We start from the raw sequence: 21,759 nt of genomic DNA on the forward strand, positions 1-21,759 counted from the left end.
GAAACACATACATGAAAATGCTGACTATTCAAAAGTTTAATTTTATATCAAGTAAAAATATTGAGATAATAATTTAGATCAATGTTTCCCAAACTTACCTGATAAAGAAATCTAGCCCTTTTCCTAGAGAATGTCCAGGGTGAGTGCCAGGGCTAAGTATGTTAAGAAGCACTCAAGTGATTCAAAATTGGAAATTAGAAAACACAGATTCAGATTAAATTCAATTCTCCTATTCATCCATTAATGCAGGCATCCATTCACTGTTTTGTTCATTTAAATCTAGCATACCGTGTGTAGACATAAGAGGATAAATAAGACATATCCCCAGTCTCACAAGTAAGTGCAATGAAATATGATAAACACTTGGTTGATAGTCTGTACAGTGCATACACAAAGGAAAGAGTTATCAATTCTACCTGAGAGGTTAGGAAAAGGTCAATTGGCTTCATAAATAAAACAGCATTTGAACCAAATCTCAAATGATTAAGTGTTCACTAAGTCAAGAATTGAAAAAAGAACATCTTATTAAGAGAAACCAACGCTGGTGTCATTGTGTAGAATGAATTATCTGAGTAGGAAATCATAAAACAGATCTTGTTGGGAGACTAAAGAAATTATGAGGGACAAAATAAAATAAACGGAAGCAGTGAAATGGGTTAGAGAAGAGGGGAAGAATATGTAGCATTAAGAAGGAAAACTTGGGGGAAATGAAATAGGGAGCTGCTATTTGATTGGTATAATGTTTCAGTTATGCAAGACGAGTAAATTCTAAAGATCTACTGCTATACAACATCATGTCTATAATTAACAATACTATATTATGCACTTAAAAATTCATTAAGAGGGTAGATTTCTTTAAGTGTTCTTACCACAATTTAAAAAAGGAATAATTGGTTGGACCTGGTAATTGACAGGACTCCAGATGAGGGAAAGAGCAAATAGGAGAATCCATAATAGCTCCCAGTCTGCATAAAACAGATAGAGATGATGATACTATCTCCAGATAGAGGGAGTAATGAAAAAGAACCCAGTTTGGGGAAAAGATAAGAATTCAGTCTTGCATATGTAAAGTTGGGGACAATAGGTAGATTTATTAAGGAGTTGAATATGCAAGTCTGGAACCTTGTAGAGATCTGAGGTTATAAACATGGATTTGGAAGGCAGTAATAGGTGAATAGTAACTTAGGCCTTAGGAGTGGTTGAAATCATACAAAGAATTTTATAAATTGAGAAGCAGACTAAGAATAAAACTTTGGACAGTCCTAATATTTCAAGGATGAGCAGAGAAAAAAAGAAGAGAACAGGAAAACAAGAATAAAGTGGTTATATGTAAGTGATGAATTACTAAATTCTATTCCTGAAATCATAATTACAGTATATGTTAACTAACTTGAATTTCATAAATAAATAAATAAATAAATAAATAAATAAATAAATAAGAAAGTGATACTAGGAAAGTTAAGGTAAAAGAATTTTAAAGAAAATGAATTTTTAGCAGCAAATTACCTAAATATGTCAAAAAAAAGAGTAAAGAATCCACTGGATTTGGTAATTGAGAGGTCAAAAATTGAGAAATGGTAGGAGTTGAAGAAAGAGTGAGAGGTAAACTGGGAACAGTATAAGTAGGCTATGGTATCAAACTTGATTAGTAAGGAAAGAAGAGAAATATGGTGATGGCTGTTCAAAGTATACCCTTTAAAAAATTTTCAGAATTTCAGAATTTAAAATTTTTGATGGGCGCCTGGGTGGCTCAGTCAGTTAAGTGTCTGACTTCAGCTCAGGTCATGATCTTACAGTTCATGTGTTTGAGCCCCGCATCATGCTCTGTGCTGACAGCTCAGTCTGAAGCCTGCTTCAGACTGTTTCCCTCTCTCTCTGCCCCTCCCCCACTCATGCTCTTTCTCAAAAATAAATAAACATTAATTTTTTTTTTTAATTTTTGGAAAAACATCTGTTGCATTTCCTTTTAGCCCAATGCAGAACCCATTCCAAAGCTTCCCTTACCAGTAATTGTCTAACTTCTCTTCTTGAATATTTCTTTTCCTTGAATAGGAAGCTTATTAACTCAATGGATAGTTCATTACACTTAACTTGTTTTTGAAATATATGATACATAGAAAAACACACATAAATTGATGGTGAATATTTATGTCAAATACACCCACGTAAGCAATATCTACACTAAGAAACAGATACAACAAGCAATACAGAACCCACCAAAGAGTAATCATTATTTTGACTCTCACATACATAGATTAGTTCTACTTGTTTTTGAACTGTGTATAAATAGAAACATTCAGTATTTACTTTGTGGTGTCTCACTTCTTTCACTCAACTTTATGAGATTCATTCTTATTGTTATATGTGGCTGATAACATTCATTATCATAACTGTACAATATTTCACACATTATTGTATGACTGTTTATGTTATTGGTAAGACTTCTGGTCAACAGTGGGCTATTAGTAGTTAAGTTTTAGGGGAATCAAAAGTTATACCCATAGTTTTGACTGTGCAGAGTTGGGTGGGTAGGAGGGAGCATGGTGCAAGGACCAACTGTACTCTTATATGAAGTATCTATTCAAGACTTTTATCCATTTTTCCATTGAACTGTTTAACTTTCTCTTTTTATATGTAGGGGTTCTTTATAATCTAGATAGGAGTCATTTGTCAGATACATGTATTTAGAGTATCTTCTCCCATCTGTGAATGTCTTCTCATTCTCTTAATGGTGTACTGTTATGAACAACCATCCTTAGTTTTAATATAAACCACTCTCTCTATATATTTTTAATTTTAGGGTTAGTGCTTTTGTGTTCTATTTTCAAAAACCCTTGCCTATTTCAGGATTTTAAGATTTGTTCTTATGTTTTTCTCTATTTCCTAATATTGTCCTATATACTATATTCTTTTTTTCTCATAGCTTATCTTCTTTGTATTAGCCAAATATTTTTTTATCATTCCTTTTATTTATACTAATATGTTAAACTTCCTTTAACTATTCTGTTAGTATTTACACCTGAGGAATTAAACATGCATGTTTTTTAACTAAAATGTAATTGACATATAACATTGTATTAGTTTCATGTGTACAACATAACAATTTGATATTTGTATACACTATGAAATGATCAACATTTGTCATCCAAGCCTTGAACAATCACTAATAGTTTGCCTGGCTTGGCTTTCCTTACTCCCAGAAAAAAACCTCCTACTTAGGCCAAGTCTAATACTCAGACTATACTAACAATTATACATGCCTTCAGGGAAAGAAATGACTATCAGCAGCATGCCTTAGAATGGTTCCCCTCCCTGAAATTTTAGTTCACTTAGTCTTTGTTGTTTCCACAGCTCTAGGAAGTATAATTTATTTGGCGTGTTCTAGATATTGCAAAAGAAAAATTGGCTTGCTATAACCAACCTGGAAATCAAAAAGCAATTACATTTTAATAGCTCTAATTGTTTTTTAAAACTCTTTATACTGAAACAAAACTGACTCTCCTGCATTTTCCATTCATTCTCTCAATTTTGAAATCTGGGAAAACATAGATATATTTTATCCTCTTATATTTCTTCATCTCTTTGAAGAATCATCTCCCTTATATCTTTTTCCCCCAGTATAAATACCAAGAAATTCTAATTTTTTTTTTATATTTAAATTGTTTGCCATCCTGGTCATCATCTTTAGGAAACACTTCAGTTTGTCAATATCCCTATTAATATGCAAATATGAAAAAATATACTAACTGCTGTCATAAAGCTCAGTGAAGGAGAAGAGATGGAAAATCATATAAAGATTAATATAGTTACAGAAGAAGGTAACTGATGAGCTGTTTTTAAAGTCATGTGAACAAAAGAGCAAAAAAAATGACATAATCAAAGACAAAAAAATACAAAATAGAGTTACGAAGACTGAGATGAAAGCTTGCAAAATGAATAAAAGCTCATAAAAATACTTAGAAAAAAGTAGAGCCTTTTGTCACAGATTCTTATAACTCAAGAATCACAGATTCTCATAATTCAATGCCTAATGTCTAAAATGTAATTAATTATAGAGATTTTCTTGGTTCAGATACAGATATTTATTTTACACAGCTATACCAGATCTACTGGATTATCAAAACAATTTCAAGTAAATACTTTTAAATCTTATCATAAAAATTTAGCTAGTGAATGATCTTCTAAAAACAGACAATTCTATTACCCAAAGAGAAATGTTTATAAATTCTCTCTTACAGAAGCCATATATATTCTATATATGTATATATATTATATCGATGTACATATACTACATATTATATATATTTCTTACTATATATAGATCTTACACATTTAAGAATCAAACTACCGCTAAAATGGTCAGTATTTTAACAAGGCAGATTTAATTCTAAAAATATGTGACTCTCTATCTCCCTCTTAACATATTAAGCAAACACCTCTGTAACTGATCCCCTCTCTTTAAGTACTTAGGGATGCGTGTGGCACCTGAGGTGTCTACTTTGAGCTTCTATTAATATGTTTGTTTTCCCAGAGCTGTTGGCACCTGAAAAATTCAAAGATACATTTGCAGTGACTGTGGCTTAAAGAAGAAGGATACAATTTGGGTGTTCTGTGTTGCTTCTAAGAATTTCTCTGCAAATAAATGCCATTTAATATATTCTTAATTGAGTAAGTTTAACATAGAACATAATGGCCAAAAATCTAAATCTGAAAAAATAAAACATCAAATCCCAAATCCCCCCTTACCTAGAAGTATAAATAGTAGTGGTCTACATTTAAAACTCTATTAACAGGAACAAGTATTTCATCCCATAATTAGCAATAAGATTAGGAAAAAAATAACCCTGAGAGAGGCATCAATTTTACTCAAATTCATGGTTAGAAGTAAATGAGAGCAGAGTTGACTTGGGCCTGAGCACAAATGTGACATCTGCCATTAATAAAGTGGGAAAGAGACAAGATAAGTAGATTGGAGATACTTAAGACAAGCTCCTGAAACTTTATGAGACTGCAAACCTGCTGTTCTGCTAATGTTTAATATTTGTCAAAGATACAGATGAAGCTCTCCAGTCCAGGAAATTAGGTGGACCCACACTGCCACGTGGAGGCAAAGGAAAAGCTGTTACAAACATTCGAAGTTTGAGGCTAATGCAAAGTGCCTGACATGTTGCCTGGCACGCTGTAAGTGCTCATTACTATTAATTGAGTTGGATATTAATTGAATTGTAGGTTTACTAAAAGCATGCTTCCTCAGTTGGGAGGCCTGGGAAAATGTGGCTAAAATTAACTGACAAATTCAAAGCCACCTATTTTTAAAATGCATGGTAAGCAACACAGGAAGCTTTTACATGTAGCCAGCAAAATCTGAGCTTTCAATCAATAATTTCCTTCACTGAGGTGTGAAACATGGAATAGATCCAGAAGCACAGATGGTATTTTACATCTGCACATGCAATTTCCCTTTTCTCCATTTTTATAGAAACTCTATTTCATTTTTTTTAAGAATGATAGAATTTACCAGTAAAATGTAGCACTACTTACTGCCTTTGGAAATGTTGATCACCTCCATTTCACATTTTTAGCAGCGATTTAACTGTCTTTCAGCATGTGTAGAAAGATTTCTTTTTTAAGTATAAACTCCCCTTTACTAGATCCTGAATAATTTCAGAAGATTCAGTTCTTCCAGGGATCTAAACCTTTTCCAGTATCTCTCCCCATCCTTAATCCTATTTTCTGAAGAGTAATGCTAAATCTTCATAGATTTTTAAGGCCAAAATGAATCTTGGGGATCATGTTAATACAATCCTCTCTTCAACAGATAAGTAATGAGGTCCCAGCAAGGTTGGTGACTTGCTTAAGTCCCTTTGCTGGTTAGTGATAGGGAGATGAGAAAAGTACACATGCATCACAATCCACAATTACAGAGCCAACACATAAGGGGACCAACATACAACTTTATCTCCAAAAACTGATTTCTAGGATTCCATTAGAATGCAAAGCTCTTATCCTTTAAAGTAAGTCAGATTCATTTGAGGGTATAAAGGAATCTGATTTTCAAAATCTAAGGGTGTTTCTCAAAAAATTTAATTCAAACATCATGTTTCCTAATCACATTACATTTAAAAAATAAATAAAGCATTAAAATAGTACTGGACCTAATGTTCAATATGGTGACTATAGTTAAAAAACAACAATTAACAATAATAATATTGAATTGTAAATTTTGGTAAGGGAGTAAATAACAATACTACAACATAAACAAGGAAAACATTTAAAAAGAAATGTTCAATTTAGCTTTAGAAACATACCCTACTAAAACAAACAAGCAAAACCAGTTGATATGGTCTCTGATTGTCATGCTGATTACTCTGGCCCAGACCTCTCTTCTGAGACCCAGAGTTGAACAAAGTCCCTCTCCAACATCTCCATAAGGCTATGTCAAAATCTCTACATTTTTATCATATCTAACACCAAACTCACAAAGCAACTGTGAACCCATTCCCTTGTAGTGAATGCTGTTCCAGTGAATGCTCTCCAAATCAGGGCATTTGTGCATCCAGAAACCCAAATATCTTTGAGATTTTCTCACTCAGCCCCATTTCTAATCCCTTCACCAGATTCTGTCCCTCTACTAAATGTTCCTGACATTTATGGAATTCCCTCCACCTCATGGCTATCACCCACATCCACAGTGTCTTCTGACTTCTCTAATGGATCCTCCAGTAGCCTCCTAACAGCGTTTGCACACATCCACTCTTGCCTCTAATTCTCTCTCCTCTTCAGAATGCTCTTTTTGTAACTATGAAGCAATTCATGTCACTTTCCTGCTTAAAATCCTTCAACGGCTTCCAATTGGTTTATAACATCTAAACCTGATGAACAAACAAACAAACCTAAAATTGGTCCCATCTCAAACTAGCTTCTGCCTACACCCCCAGTCCCATGCTGTAGTTTCTAGTTCCACTGTTCTGGTCTCTCCTTCACATGGCTGTCTCTGATCTTTTGCCATGTTAGTTCGGCTTGACGCATGCTTCCTCCCACCTTCACTCATCTATTCACTCACCTCAATTCTCATGAAACATTTTTAGGGAAACCTTCCATGATGTATCTCCCTGCAAGACTAGTTCCCTGTACTTATCCTCCATAACCAACATCCAAATTTATATCTTTTTGTGATTATGTGTTTAATGTGTATCCCCTTACTATAATATCTATTTTTGTTTACTCATCACACTAGCACCTCGGATAGCAGCTGACACAAAATGCATGTTCAATGATCATTTATCGAATGGATGAAGCAATTAATAAAGACAAAAGAAAGGGTGGAATGGGAAAAGAAAGAAGAATGAGAGCAGGAGTGATTTAAAATATAAAACACAGCAAGAGCTTAGAAAGTCCCATTTCAAACTTATGTATTAGCTTGGATAATAGTGAACTAGTAGGACATATATACTAGGTCCTAGGCCAGGGTCACACTTTGACCAAGTAAATCTAAGTTATCCAAACTTCAGTTTAAGGGCATTCCCTCACAGGAACCACCACATACAAAGGTATCCTGGAATCCCCCCATTTAAAGAATACTATTTTCAGACATTTTGCTAAGCTCAGTAAACACCCTAAAATGGGCCTGAAGAGTGACTTTTCCCCAGTGCAATTCCAAGTTCTAAAGAGACTTCTATCTACTTCTAAGACCACACAGCTACAGGGCCTACTAACAAATCAATGTACAATGTAGAAATCCCTAAAATATGACTGTTTTATAGCATGATTGTGTTTGTGCATGTGTGTGTTTGTGTGTGTGTGTGTTGTGTGCATTTGTGTCTCTAAGAAGGTGAAGAAGGAAATCAGCAGGGAAGCGATTGAGAGAGCAATAAAATGTTACTCCCTCTAAATAATCTAGGAAAACAGAATCAAGGCAATTATTATGGTTTACAATTTTTTTCTGATGTCATCTTAATATCAGAATCCTCAAAATTCACAGTGAGTATAGCAGGCCAAATATAATTATGAGAATGCAAAAGCAGAGAGAGACAGAAAATGTCAACACACTGCAGTAAGCACTTCATTTGATTATGTGACTTAAAATTTTGGTATAATTTGGCTCCCATTAAGAGTTTTCTTAAATTGGAATACAATTTCTAAGACACTCTTAATCCACTTTAACTAGAACCTACACATGAATTTAAAGTCACCAATAATTCACAATATTTGGGAGGACAAGGCATAATCCATATTTATAAGTTTTAGAGACAAGATTTGCATTCCCAGTTTGGTTTCCCTCATGCTCTGCTGGCCATATTTTTTGTGTTGGGATATTTTTGAGATTGATTTATAAGCACATGCTGTGCATAAGAAAGTCTGCTTTATAAACCCAAGGGAAGTGTCCTAGGGATTAAAGAAACCACCATAAACACAGATATGAATGTCCATGGCCCAGCTTGCTGCCAACTTTCTGCCACAGACACAAAAGGAATGCAAGAACAGAGCAGGACCTAAATCTAAGATCTGAGAGATGTGCAATATCAGGTAAAACTTGTATATCTGGGTTTGGAAAGCCCCAAAGAAGCCAATAAATCTACAAATATCTCCTCTGGACTAGGAAAGACAATGGAAAGGCAAAGTAGTTGCTCTCAAGCATCTATGATATAATTGGGAAGATAAGGCAAAATTCATCATAAGATAGTCACTAACATAGCAGCTTTCATGAAGTACTGAGGAAAGAGTAAAATAACAAACTGCTACAGCGCAGAGAAGCATGTTTATAGAAGTTTTTTGGTTTTGTTTTTTTCTAAAGGCTTCCTATAATTGTTAGAATTTAACCTGGCTCCTGGTAGGATCCAGAGAGGCAGGAAAAAGGGAGCAAGGGGAAACCAGGATGAGTGATAACCCCAAATGCTTGCATGTCTTTATAAAGAGACACTTTCTTTCAAGAAAAAGAAATCATCCATGTTACATAAACAAGTAGATTGTTTTGCAGGTTAGAGACATTTTCTGCTGGATTAGGTTTTGAAATTGTATTTTTCCACTTATTTTACAGCATCTATATGGGGGTGGGAAGAGAAACGCCAGCAAGTTAATGTCTACCTTTCACAGAGATTTTGCTGTTTATCATTTAAAACAAAACTACTGAGGTATGGAACAAAATTTTGGAAGTCAGGAATACATTTGGAGAATCTGATGCTAATGAAAAAACCTGGACTCTGGATATAATTCCCATCTAGAGTGTTTTATTGTTAAGTCCCAACAAATCAACAGATTTGCTGACACAATTTTTTTTCTCCTCAGAGAGGAAAGTTATTTTTGTTGTCTTTATTATGCTTAAGCCTTTCAACCAGTATTCAATCAGGAGTCATTATCTTCCTCATTTTATAGATATGCAGAGAAAAGGTGAAATTACATGTCCAAAGTTAAACAGTAAATCAGATTCCTATTCTAGAATTACAATTCTCAGTCCTTTCAATTTAGTTGATATTTGATATTTGAACTATGAATACTTTTCACTAATAAGCCAACCATTCTAATAATGTCCAAATGTTTCTTTCTCCTTCCTTCAAATAGACGAAGCTAATAAATTTTTGAGCACTTCAACTTGATTGCATCTCAAATATAGATTAATGTGGCAACACTAATAATTACTGGAAAAATGAGTGTTGGCAGAAGCATTTAAAAAATGCTTAATTCTCTGAGCTCGTTTCAGCTATATATTGAACAATGATATGAAAGTGACAAGCAGAGCTATGTAGAAAAAGAACACAGGACACGATGGAGTGTTTCAGTCAATCGGGAATAATATTATAATCATCCCTCTCACTTACTGAGAACTTACTATTCCAGGAATCACACATATATTATCTCCAGTGCTAATAACAAAACTGTAAGGTAGGGATTATTACTTTCATTTAACCAACACCAATATTGTGGCTCAGAGCGGTTAATGAACTCGCCCAAGGTCACCCACCTGGTAAGTGATGGAGACTGACCCTTCTCTTTCCATCTGTACTGTTAGTACTTACACCTGACCTCAGGCCCTCATCACCTCTCACCTATCATTTTGCTGTATTCTCATAAACCATATGGATACCTGTTGCTGCTCCTCCGTATCCAATACTTGCTCCTGCCATTTAAGTAGTTCCAGCCCCCTGGACCAGCCATCCTGTCATCTGTCTCATGCCTCTGTGCTTCTACCTAGGATGGTCTGTTTTTCCCCTAGGGAGTTTCTTATTCTTCCTTCAAGGCTTAGCTTAGGAGTTCTCTTTATGAAGAGTTTCCTGACTCCAGCCTAGCAGAGTGTATCATGCTTTCCTCTGAGGCCACTGCATAACCCCATTAAGGCTGAGCTTACTCACTGTTTATATTTACATGCATGGATCCCTCTTAGAAACCAGAAGCTCCTTGAAAACAGGAACCATTCTTCAGTTATCTTTAAATTACCAGTACCTAGTACAGGTCCCGAAATCTAGCTGGTGTTCAATAAACAGGGATACTCATACTACATTGGGTAGAAATTTAAGCTGGACCCAAAGTGATTACAGACGACAGACATAGAATATGTTCATTCTCTTTGCATTACAAGGTCATTGAGATTGCACTCAGTGGTCTCAGGACGAAAAGATTGTCTTTCAAAGCTATGGAGAGAATTTTTAGAAATTGCAAATAAAAGAATTTTTTTATGCTGTGTTTTAGTTAAAAATTAGATCAGTTACTCCTTCATTTGCTGTTCATTTCCCCTGTTACATTTATTAATTATCAAAGATATTAGTTGGTTTGAACAACTGCTTGCTCCCTTATAGTCCATCTGTGCTCTCTTCTCAATAATACATTGAAGTCATAAGTGCTGGATTTATTGCCTCAGTGATTTCCATGGCACAAATTGTGATTTCACTACAGCACTGAGCAGAAGGGAGAGCTAATGGGCAAGGCAGAAAATGCTTAATCAATATCGCTCGTGGCATAAGTTGAAAACCCTAAACCCCCAAGCAGATTTGGAAAGGGCTATACTCAAGGCCCCAGTCTCTAGAAATGCATTTCCTACACCATGAAGTTGAGAATCATTTTCCTTCCTCCCAAATTCTCAATTACTCTATGGGGCTCTTAGGGACTCACTGAATCTATGAATTGCTCAGCTGGTCCACAGGAGAAGAAATCTCTGAAGGAATGAGGTGGGAATATAGAAAAGGAAGGGCCTTTTCTCCCCCAAGTACATGCTTTTTTTTTAAAGATAAAGTATCTATTCTGTATCAGCACAGAGAAGAAAATTTCAAAATGTGAGCACTAAAAGAGATCTTAAAGATCAGATGTCAAGCTCTAGAACTAATAAAAGCATCTCCAACCTGGGTAGTCCAGGGAATTGACCACAGTATTATGAGTCAAGACACTAACCAGATTTTGGTGGCCAGAAACTGTCAACCTATATTAATTAAATTCTTATGAGCAGAGTGTAACTTGAATGCTGAACCAGGCAGGCATTTCTGTGGTAGTCATGCATTCTGAGAGAAGCCACCTGTGTGTTCTGACCATAAAGCAGCTGTGCCCCTTGGATCAGGAGGGGCAAGTGTGATCAGGGGACCACTAAGCATACTGGTATAAAGACTTCTGCATTATTAAAATTCTTAAACTTTGGATCCTTTCAAATACCCACAGGAGCTATCTAATTTATTAGAGAAAGAGTCTTCCTTTCTTCAAAACCATGTTGTTGGGGCACCTGGTGGCTCAGTCCATTAAACCTCCAACTTTCTGATTTCAGCTCAGGTCATGATCTCACAGTTGGTGAGTCTGAGCCCAGCATCAGGCTCTGGGCTGACAGTGCAGGGCCTGCTTGGGATTCTCTCTCTCATCCTCTCTTTCTTTACCTCTCCCATTTGTACTCTCTGTCTCTCAAAAATAAATAAATATACTTAAAACACACACACACACACACACACACACACACACACACACACACACGTTGCCAATGTCCTCAAGTAAAAAGAAAGGGCCTAAGATGTAGCTCCAGCACCATGACACAAATATAAGTCACATAGTTGCCCTCTAACTGAACACACTGTGAGGTACAATTAGAAAAATGGTCAGCCAACAGATCCAATAAATTTGTCAATGTTCTTTCGTGTGGCTATCTAGGAAATGTTGTTTAATGCTAAAAATTGCTACATAGTGTAGTTTTCTTTTTCCTGCCAACACCATTCCTAAAACAGAATGACCCTATCTCATGGTGTTACTTTTCATTGTCTACTCAGTACAAAATTTCAACAATGTTCTTAGAATTTTAACTACATTTGAATTATATGTGAACTGTTCTTATTTTCTAGAATTTTTTCATTCTTAATTTGTATTTTTAAATTCTTCAAAAAGACTAAGAAAACCTGCATTATTCAGTCACTTGTGATTACAGTTCAACAATAAGAACCTAGTACTAAGAAACTATATAGCTTTGTCCCTACACTGTCACTGGTATGTGTCCCAGTTTCATGTCCTAAAACAAAAAAATATAAAATCATTGAAAATAAGCCATTCAAAATACATTCGTTCTTCCCATAGGTATTTGGGATTATTCCCATTATATACTTTTCAGAATCTGATTTACTTACAAAAACTATATTTTATGAAAATGTAAGCTTAAGCCAAAAAAAGCATATGAGAAAAGAAAAAAAAATAAAAGGTAAGAAAAATCTAATCGGTTCTCTATTAGGATGAGACAAAGACACAATAAATTCAGTTGATAATAATCATTTTCCGAAGTCAACACCTGTTCAAAAAAGAGATGCCTTGTTTTGACAAAATTTCTCAGAAAGAGGGTGAAATCACAGGCTATAGTGTTTCCTTACAAATAAGCACAAAATATCACACACTGAAAGCCTTCTCTCTTAGTATTTATACTTATAACTAGTCTCCAGTTTACCAGTTTTTTAACTTGACATTCATATATTCTAAATGAGGATAGAAACTCAGTGATAGTAGACAATCTATCATCAGATGTGTCGTGCCTTGAATTATCCTCAAACGTTTGGCACAATTGTATGCCTGAAGTGAGAATTCCACAAATACTTACTAGTGAGAAAGGGTAATAGGAAGAAAATACCAAACATGTTCTTATTGGGAAAAAGTCACTAACCATTTCCAAGTTGTGTGTGTATGTATTTATACACAAACATATATTATGTTCATATACAGAAAATATGCTTATATATATAAGTATACTTATTATATATTATAAATTATACATAATATATAATATACTGTGACTATATATAATATGCCTATATTATCTCATGTAATATCAGAATTCCATTTATAAAATTTAAAACTAAATCTGAGGGGCCAAAATCAGATATTAAGAGTATATTAATTTAAAAATTTTTTATAACTCTATTCAGAGGTTCATTCAGGTGAGAACTTCTTTAGTAGCCATGAGAAAATTATAAGAAACATTTTGCACCTTAGATTAGTTTAGTTGTCCTATCCCTTATATTAGATTTCCTTAATTGTGTGTTTTTTAAAGATTTGTATCAGTTTTTCCTTTTTAATCTTGATATTTTGATAATAGGTACTTAAATAATAGAATGAAAAATTATGAATTTTTCATACTATCCATAATGGTATAAAGTTAAACTTTTTCACAAGGAAGACTGTACCCCGTAGAAATTCTATCTGGAGTATATGTCTGTAAATTAAGGTTCATCCTTTCCTTCATCACTTATATCATTCTGGTCATTGGTTAGCAGTATAATTGTAGGACCTAACAATTAGGAAACAATAATAAAAACGTAAAATTCCCTTGTATTATTTTATAGTTGTGCCTTGTGTATTACTGAATATCCAGTCACATTAAAAGGAGCTATAACATACTCTCTGACTAAGATACTCTGATGATAATGAAGATTGTTGTGCAACCTCAGGCTTGAGTTTTAAAGTCTAAATATGGGCTAAAATACTTTGATTTTTAAACTGCATTTGATATCTACTTTGAACCTACAGCTAAAACCAAATCACAATATTGGTAATGAAATAAGGTGGACCATTAAGACATAACACTTCACATTTTTCCTTTACGTACTTTATTTTTAATTAGTTTGATCAAAGCCATAGTTGAAAAAGATTATCTGTGTATATATGTAGCTGATCACATAACCCTCATCAAAGATACAACCATTTAGCTGTCCCATATTATAAGAAGTTAAGACAGACATACTACAGCCTATGAAGTAAGGTAAGAGAAAATGAACCTAGAAAATTACAGTTTGTAAGTGCTAGATGAAACTGAGAGAGAGAGAGAGAGACAGACAGACAGACAGAAAGAGACTAAAATTAAGTGAGACCATATAGGTAAAACACTGGCCAGAGCTAGATACTCCCTACTCCTAACATTAATTCCAATCACTCTAATGATAGTCACCCCTTATACAATCTGTATGTGCTAACACAAGTTAGAAGTTAATCTATTTAAATGTCAACAAGAGTTATTTTACTGTATTAGAATAAAAGCTGTATTATAAGGAAATACTTATTAAATTTTGTAATCTTTGTGTCATATAAAATTTGAAACCATAAATTAATCATTAATATACTGATAATTATTAAATTATATTAATGAACTACTTGTAATGAATTAGATTAACTATATCTATTAGCTCAACTTTATCTGAAGATCTTGTATCTTCATTACAAACATAAGTATATAAATGTAAACTTTGTGACTAGTTCTGTTCACTGCCAGTCTTTCTACTAACAAGAATTTTCAAAATTTTACTAATACACAAGCCTGTAAAACTCTAAAAAATCTTTATTCTCTATAAAATTTATAGTCTATATAGATCATGTTAACATAAATGAAATAATAGCAATATTATAAATAAGACCAAGCTGGCCAGCTCAAACATGATGTTACCTATATAAAGGCTCAGAGAAAAGTCATATCTTTCTCTCGATTTCCATAACTTACACACACTTCCACCCACCTAGGAAAAACAGTATTGTATAACTGCTGGCTTGTTCAAAGGAATTGATTTTCTTCATTCAGTATCCCAAGAATACTAAATGATGGTTGTATGGATAGATGGATGGATGGAAGAAATGGTACATGTTGATACTTATATACATTGAAATTCTGAAGAAATTCATAGCGGGAGCTCATCACTACAGAATCAAATTATCTGATGGGTTTTCATATAGGAAGTATTATGTGAACTAAATCCTGAAGTGTAAGATTTTTATGCAACTGATATAGAATATTATCTCATTTAGTTTGGAGATAATCTCAACAAAAACACCTGAACTAATTTAAAAATAAGGTTGAAGAGAAACTCTTTTCTAATCAGTAGATAATCATATCATTTGAAAGCCTGTTTGGAAGACCAATACAAGATTCAGGGAATCCTAAGGTACAGCTCTCTGGGTCCTCAATAGAAATGAGAACCCCAAAGAGAGTCTGGATATCAAAATCCTGCCAATGTAGGATAAGTTCTCAAGATCAGGTATGTCAGAAATGGACAGCCTATTTTATGAAGAAGGTCAAAACTCCAATAAGCTAGCAGGGAGTAAAAAACCAGTTGGAAAGCAGGTAGGATATCAGAAATCATGACAGAAAACCAAATATAAATGCCTATGTTCAGAGAAATCCCATACAGTACCCCAACATGAGACTGAAATGCCCTGTCAGTCACAGATACAAAGAGTTCTTATACCAGACACGTCTGTAGCAGTGCCAAACACTATAATTTGTTGTTTGTTTTGAAGTGTTGAATGCAACTGATGATTTTCACTCATTCACAGATTTATACAAATCTATATTAAAAATATCAACTGCTGTATCATCATTATATGATCCTTAAGTGGACTATTGTAACTACAATTTCCTGGGAGGGGAGGAAGAAAAAAGAAAAAAAAGGAGATTGTTTTAAAACTGATTAGCAACTGCACCTCATTGCACAACAGTATGAAGAAACAGATTTGGAAACACAGCATCAAGATCAGTGGGGCCTTTGAGTCATAGTCTCAATTTGGGTCCCATCACTTTACCTGGCAACTGTGCCAATTTAGCAGGCATCGGACTGTGCAGAAAGATTTGCATGTAAATGAAAACAGTTTGGGGCATTTTGCTTTGCCTCAGTAAAAGAGAAACATCACTTTCTACTGCCACTACAAAAATAAAACAGAGGTTAACACAGAAGGATCCTGAGCAGAGTCCATGACTGGGAGAGCTAATTTGGCAGGTGAACCAAATTCTTGGAGATCACAGGCTGTGTTTCCAGGGAGCACTAGAGTCTGAAAAATGCAGGTGTGGAAGGTATTAAAGGACAAAGCACAGATAAAACATTCTGCGATTTTTAGGAGGAAAATCACCAAATTAAGAATATTTTATTTTTAATATTGTTTTTAAAATTTTTATATATTTCAAACATGTAACTAATACTTCACATAATAAAATATAATATATTAATGTTTTAAAGTAAAATTAATAATAAAAGGTTTAAATAATTAAAATAAAATAAAAAGTAAACAAGGATTGTAAACATTGTAACACAGCACTATGTGCCTCATCATTAGTATGTATTTTTGGAAATTCATTGTAGCCCTCTACTTCTATCCTAGAGTCATAATAGCCTGGTCTTAACATCATTAGACTGTAGCAGATTTTCTTAGCCATGTAGTTCCCATAAAGCCCAGTCATCCTGCGATGGTTTTTAATTTCTTCCTAGGCTATACTAAATACCCTTTACTCTACTATTTCATTCATTCATGTGTTCATTGATTCATTGAATACATATTTAGTACTTACTATGTTTAAGGCACCATGTGAAATGATATAAGCCGTAGGGAAATGTGGTTAATCATAGATTTTATGCTCAAGAAGGTTATGGTCTAACATAAAATAAAATACATGTACAAATAAGGACCACAGAAGACAGACCTTCAAAATATACATACCATAAAAGTATTGAGGCAGTTCATTAATAATTCAAGGAAGAGAGAGCAAGAACAAGAATGAATGAATACGACAGAAATGCCAGTTGGGGAAAAGAGAAACTCTCTTTCTATATGAACTCCTCTCTCTTCCACTTGCTAAACATGTTAGAATGGTTTATATTCCAACCAGAAGCTTTAAGGACAAGCACTTGGTTTACCTCCAGCATCTAACACACAGCACCAGGCCCAGAGAAGGCATTCAACAAATCTTTGTTGAAGTGAATAAATTAATGAGTGAATATTTCTATTTGCTTTTGTAGACACTAGCATGTGAAATTATGAAAACCAATGTATATGTAGCCAGCTCCCATTTATTTCTCGTTGCAAATCTGGAATAGAAACAAATTGTTTTGTAAAGACAAAATACATTCACAAGTGGAAACATCATTTAAATATTTAAGATATATTTTTAGAAATTGCAAAGATAAGGGGACCTGAATTTTATAAGATTCTCCATTACTTAGATGGAGTGGGGACACTACTAAAATTACAAATTTGCAAGACACACATAAAATTCAGAATTTGTTTTCTTTTTACTCCAAATGCATTTTGGTGCAAGGAGAACTAAGACCTTTTAAGTGAAACTTGATTTTTTTTTTCACTTTATAATTTCATTCTGCAGGAGTTCACTATATTTTTGACACAAAAGACACTAGAATAATTATTACCCTCTTGTATGTAATGCTTTATTTCACATTATTCTCAAGTTCCAGACACTGGAAAATTTTCAAAATCATACTGAGTCCTTGCCTTATTATCATATACTTTTGATCTCAGGATAGCTATTCTTACTTTAGTTGGCAACTTAGCTCTTCAAAATACCAAAATTAATGTCAAAGTCTGGATTACATGTAATAATTTTAAAATATTTAAAAAGTTAGGTTTTTTTAAAGTTTAAAGGTAGCATAACATAAGTTCAGGCTCTTAATTAATTTCTTCCTGAAAAATTTTTAAAATAAATTACTACTAGAATCAAAATAATTAAAATTAATGATCCAACAGTCTGTTGTACTTACACAAATTAACCATTAGAATGCTAAAGAGTTCCAAGAGATAGATTGCTCTTCAAACAGATAAATCAGCTTCAAAGTAAAATATAGTATCTCTGTGGGAGAGTCTATAAAAGTAAATGTAAATCACTTCTCAGCAAAATTGGCTCTTGCCAATAAATCCGGAAAATAACAACATTATTTCCAAACAAGAAAGATGGTTGGTTTGTTATGCACCCACAAAGGATGAACGATATAATTAGTAGAATCAGCAAATCAGAGCACAGTATGCATACACATATGAATATACATATATATACATATATATGTCCTTATACATAACACACAATAACTTGTATCCCAGCTCACCCCATCCATTGTCTTCCTTCACTCTCTTGCATTATTTTATCTATTTTCCTTACTAGTCTATGATTTTGCCAAAGAGTAGAAATAATGTCTTATTCATGTTTCTCACTTCCCCTTTCCTACTATCCCCCCAGCACCTACCTATAACCATGTTTACATACAGAAAGAAATAAAGCAACTATTATTTAATAGGAAACAAAATAATCAAACTACAGATTGATTCGCATTTTTTGGTGTAAAGAAAAGTTTAACATCACTTAATTGGAAAAATTTCTACCAACTTCCAAGTCAACACAGAAATTTAGCTTTAAAATCCCTAAAGGTCTCCCTAAAATATCTTACACATATTTGTATCTGAGAGTATATGTAAAGTTCCTGTCCTAGCCCAGAATGTTCTCCAAATTAGACCCTTCTCCTTACACTTTGAATTAACCAATATGAGCTTTGTAAGAAGCAGACAGCTCTGATTTTGAGCCATCACCACTTACACACATAAATCCCTGATAAACTGCTTATTTTCTGAGGGCCCAGTGTGCAAAGCAGTATCATAAAGCTATGGTGTAGCACAGGAAATCTGTGTTCACCCTACTGAAAATAAGATTCAAATGTTGAGAACTGGTGTCTAAATAGTTATCAGGCACATTACATTGTGTTCACTTCTCTAGGCTCCAAGGACAGTGCCAGTTAGATAAAGTGATAAATAAGCAGTAAAATGTAGTGATGAAGAAGTCAGGCAACTACTTCTGCAATTCACCAAGTAAGTGATTGTAGACTACATAAACTATCTTAGTTTCCTCAACTGTAAGATGGGGAAAATTATATTTACCTCAAGCAACCTTTGAGAAACTTAAATAAGATGACCCTAGTCCAGCATGTAGCATGGTACCTAGCACAGTGTACATGCTCAATGAATGATAGTGATGATGAGGAAGATGTTACAGATAGGTCCAGGCAGTTGTTGACCAAGAGATGGAACAAATGGCCACAGCTGCTCAGGTAGCTAGACAGAGAAACCACTACAAAAATCCTAAAGAAATTAAGGTAGGACCTGAGGTGACATCTAAGCCAACTTTGACACTCCTAGGAAACCAACCTGCAATGCTGATGATAATTGCTTACACTACTCTCATCATATAACACTTCCATTTCATCAACTGCCTCAATACTTAGGAACCAAAATAATAATTAATAATAAAATTTTCAAGATGGGAATCCCTACCTAAGCCAGTAGGGAAGATATTTTCCATTGTTTCTTAATATTACTCAAATAATACCAAGGACATATCTTGGTACTTTGACTGTAAGTAAAACTACCAAAGCTCATGTTTAGAAGGACTGAAACAAATATTATTAACCAATCCCCAAACACACATCAAGTTGCACATACCGTAGCAAAACGCGAGGCTACTCTTAGAAATCAGCTATGTACACAAATTGAAAGTAGAGGCATCAAGATGAACAAGTATAAAGTCACTAGCAACTGCTTTTTGAAAAAAGTCAAAACACTTCTTTAAATAAATAAATATATTATTATTATATGTAGTATATCTATATGCATATCTTATATAAGTAGCAAATATGAAATAGTTGTCCAACACTGATGTATCATCAAAATTTGTATTTTTCACAGAGTTAAATGATTTTGAAATCATAAGTATTGACCACAATATTATATATATATGTGTATTTATGCATATGGTTATATACTGTGTATGTATATGCATAAATATATGTATGTAGTCCTACAAATGTACATGTGAATATATCCAATGCTAACTCTTAGACTTTCAAAATCATTTAAGTCAAGCTTGGAAAATTTACTGTGATGCTATATTCAGATATGGTTAGGTGCTAAATTCTTACTGGTACATCTTACCAGTTATTTTCTTGATATTAAGATGTCATTAACTAAGAATCACTGATAGTTGCACAGAAGAAAATACATGTTGAACATTCACATTGATTTTAAGTACCACTCCAAATTCAGAAATATTAAAATGTGAAAAATATGACTTGATATTGAAAAAGTATAACTGTGGGGTTATGTATTTCAAACTAAGACCTATCCAAAAAAAAGAAACTCTCTAAAGAAAACATGTGGGATTTTTAAGTGAATAATGAGACCTAACTGATAACAGTACAAATTAGGACTTGCACTCTGGACACCAGCAGCCTGTAGATTTTAAACCAAGCAAGAAATTGTCTGTATTCACACACACACACACACACACACACACACACACACACACACACACACACTAAATGTGTCATGGTTTACTGTTTTTCATAAATAGTCACCATAGAAATTACAAATTATTCACAGTAGAGTTAATTCCAAGTAAGCCAGGAAGCAGAAGTTTCCATGACAAATAAGAACAACTATATAAAATCCTACAGATATATGACCCATAACACATTACAGAGCATTGATTTCCCAGAGGCTAATGTAAACAGTTCTATTTTCGTTCTATTTTCGTTCTCTCCTATAACTCAGATCTATTCATGCTGTACAATTACTTTTGCATAATAATATATTTTAACTGAGTAGTTCATCAGTAACAATAGGAATTCTTATATTAAATGAGCATTTTTGGAAGCATCCTATCATTTCCTTTTTGATCTTTCTTGGCTATTTTTTAAAGTGTATGTTTAAAGTGTTTTATTCATGTATCAGACAACTGCATGCTTTAATTTTTTTTAAGTCCACATAAATAGGAAGAGTTACTGAGGAATTTAATTTAATGAATGGGATTGCATTTCTGCCTCCAAGGACTAAACCCTACACATTTGATACACTGAAATGTCCATATTAAAAAATAAACAATAATCTCAAAAGAAGTGAATTCTTTTGTTCAAGAACACAAGAAAATACTTGTTCAACCAATTTTTACTGAAGGAAAAATAAATACGGATAGAAGGGCTGGGATGGAAAGAAAACTGCCCAAGAGGGTTCTTATCCAGGGAGAAAAGGATAAGGAGTCAACAAAAGAACAAAACCTAGACATTCTATTTTTCTTAGCTTTAGGCTCTAATCTCAGCTGAGATCAGAAAGGAATTCAGTCTAATATGCTCAAACAGAAATATATTTGATACATTCACCAAGCAAGAATGGTAGAAGTTTTTATCCAAGGCCATTCAACAACATGAATTAGTAATTGGGATATTAAACAGAGATTGGGGCTGAAGTTTCCTCAACTCTACCTACTTTTTATAACAAATTTTTATTATTTCACTGAAAAAAATGGAAATAATCTCTAGATTTTGATAATCAAATCACATTTCAGACTACTCTTTCTGTGCAACCTGTGTATTTCCCTTCTGCTCACATTGATTACTCTTGCTTTTTTCACAGATCTTTCTAATTGCTTTCTTCATTAAGCTACAATTTGCAAGGGAGTCCCTTCCTTATTTTTATCACTGGTTCCTTCAAACTAACATCATCCTT

The 21,759-nt window shown here is 33.8% G+C and overlaps 2 protein-coding genes across 6 annotated transcripts in view; one reads left to right on the forward strand and one right to left on the reverse strand.

The window, feature by feature from the left end:
- CTNNA3 (catenin alpha 3) overlaps positions 1–21,759 on the reverse strand; it is a 1,696,848-nt gene that overhangs the window by 1,132,867 nt on the left and 542,222 nt on the right. The gene's annotated exons all lie outside the window — the stretch shown is intronic.
- LRRTM3 (leucine rich repeat transmembrane neuronal 3) overlaps positions 1–21,759 on the forward strand; it is a 158,175-nt gene that overhangs the window by 135,263 nt on the left and 1,153 nt on the right. The gene's annotated exons all lie outside the window — the stretch shown is intronic.

The sequence above is a fragment of the Panthera leo genome, chromosome D2 (genome assembly GCF_018350215.1).
Source record: "Panthera leo isolate Ple1 chromosome D2, P.leo_Ple1_pat1.1, whole genome shotgun sequence".
Taxonomy (NCBI): domain Eukaryota; kingdom Metazoa; phylum Chordata; class Mammalia; order Carnivora; family Felidae; genus Panthera; species Panthera leo.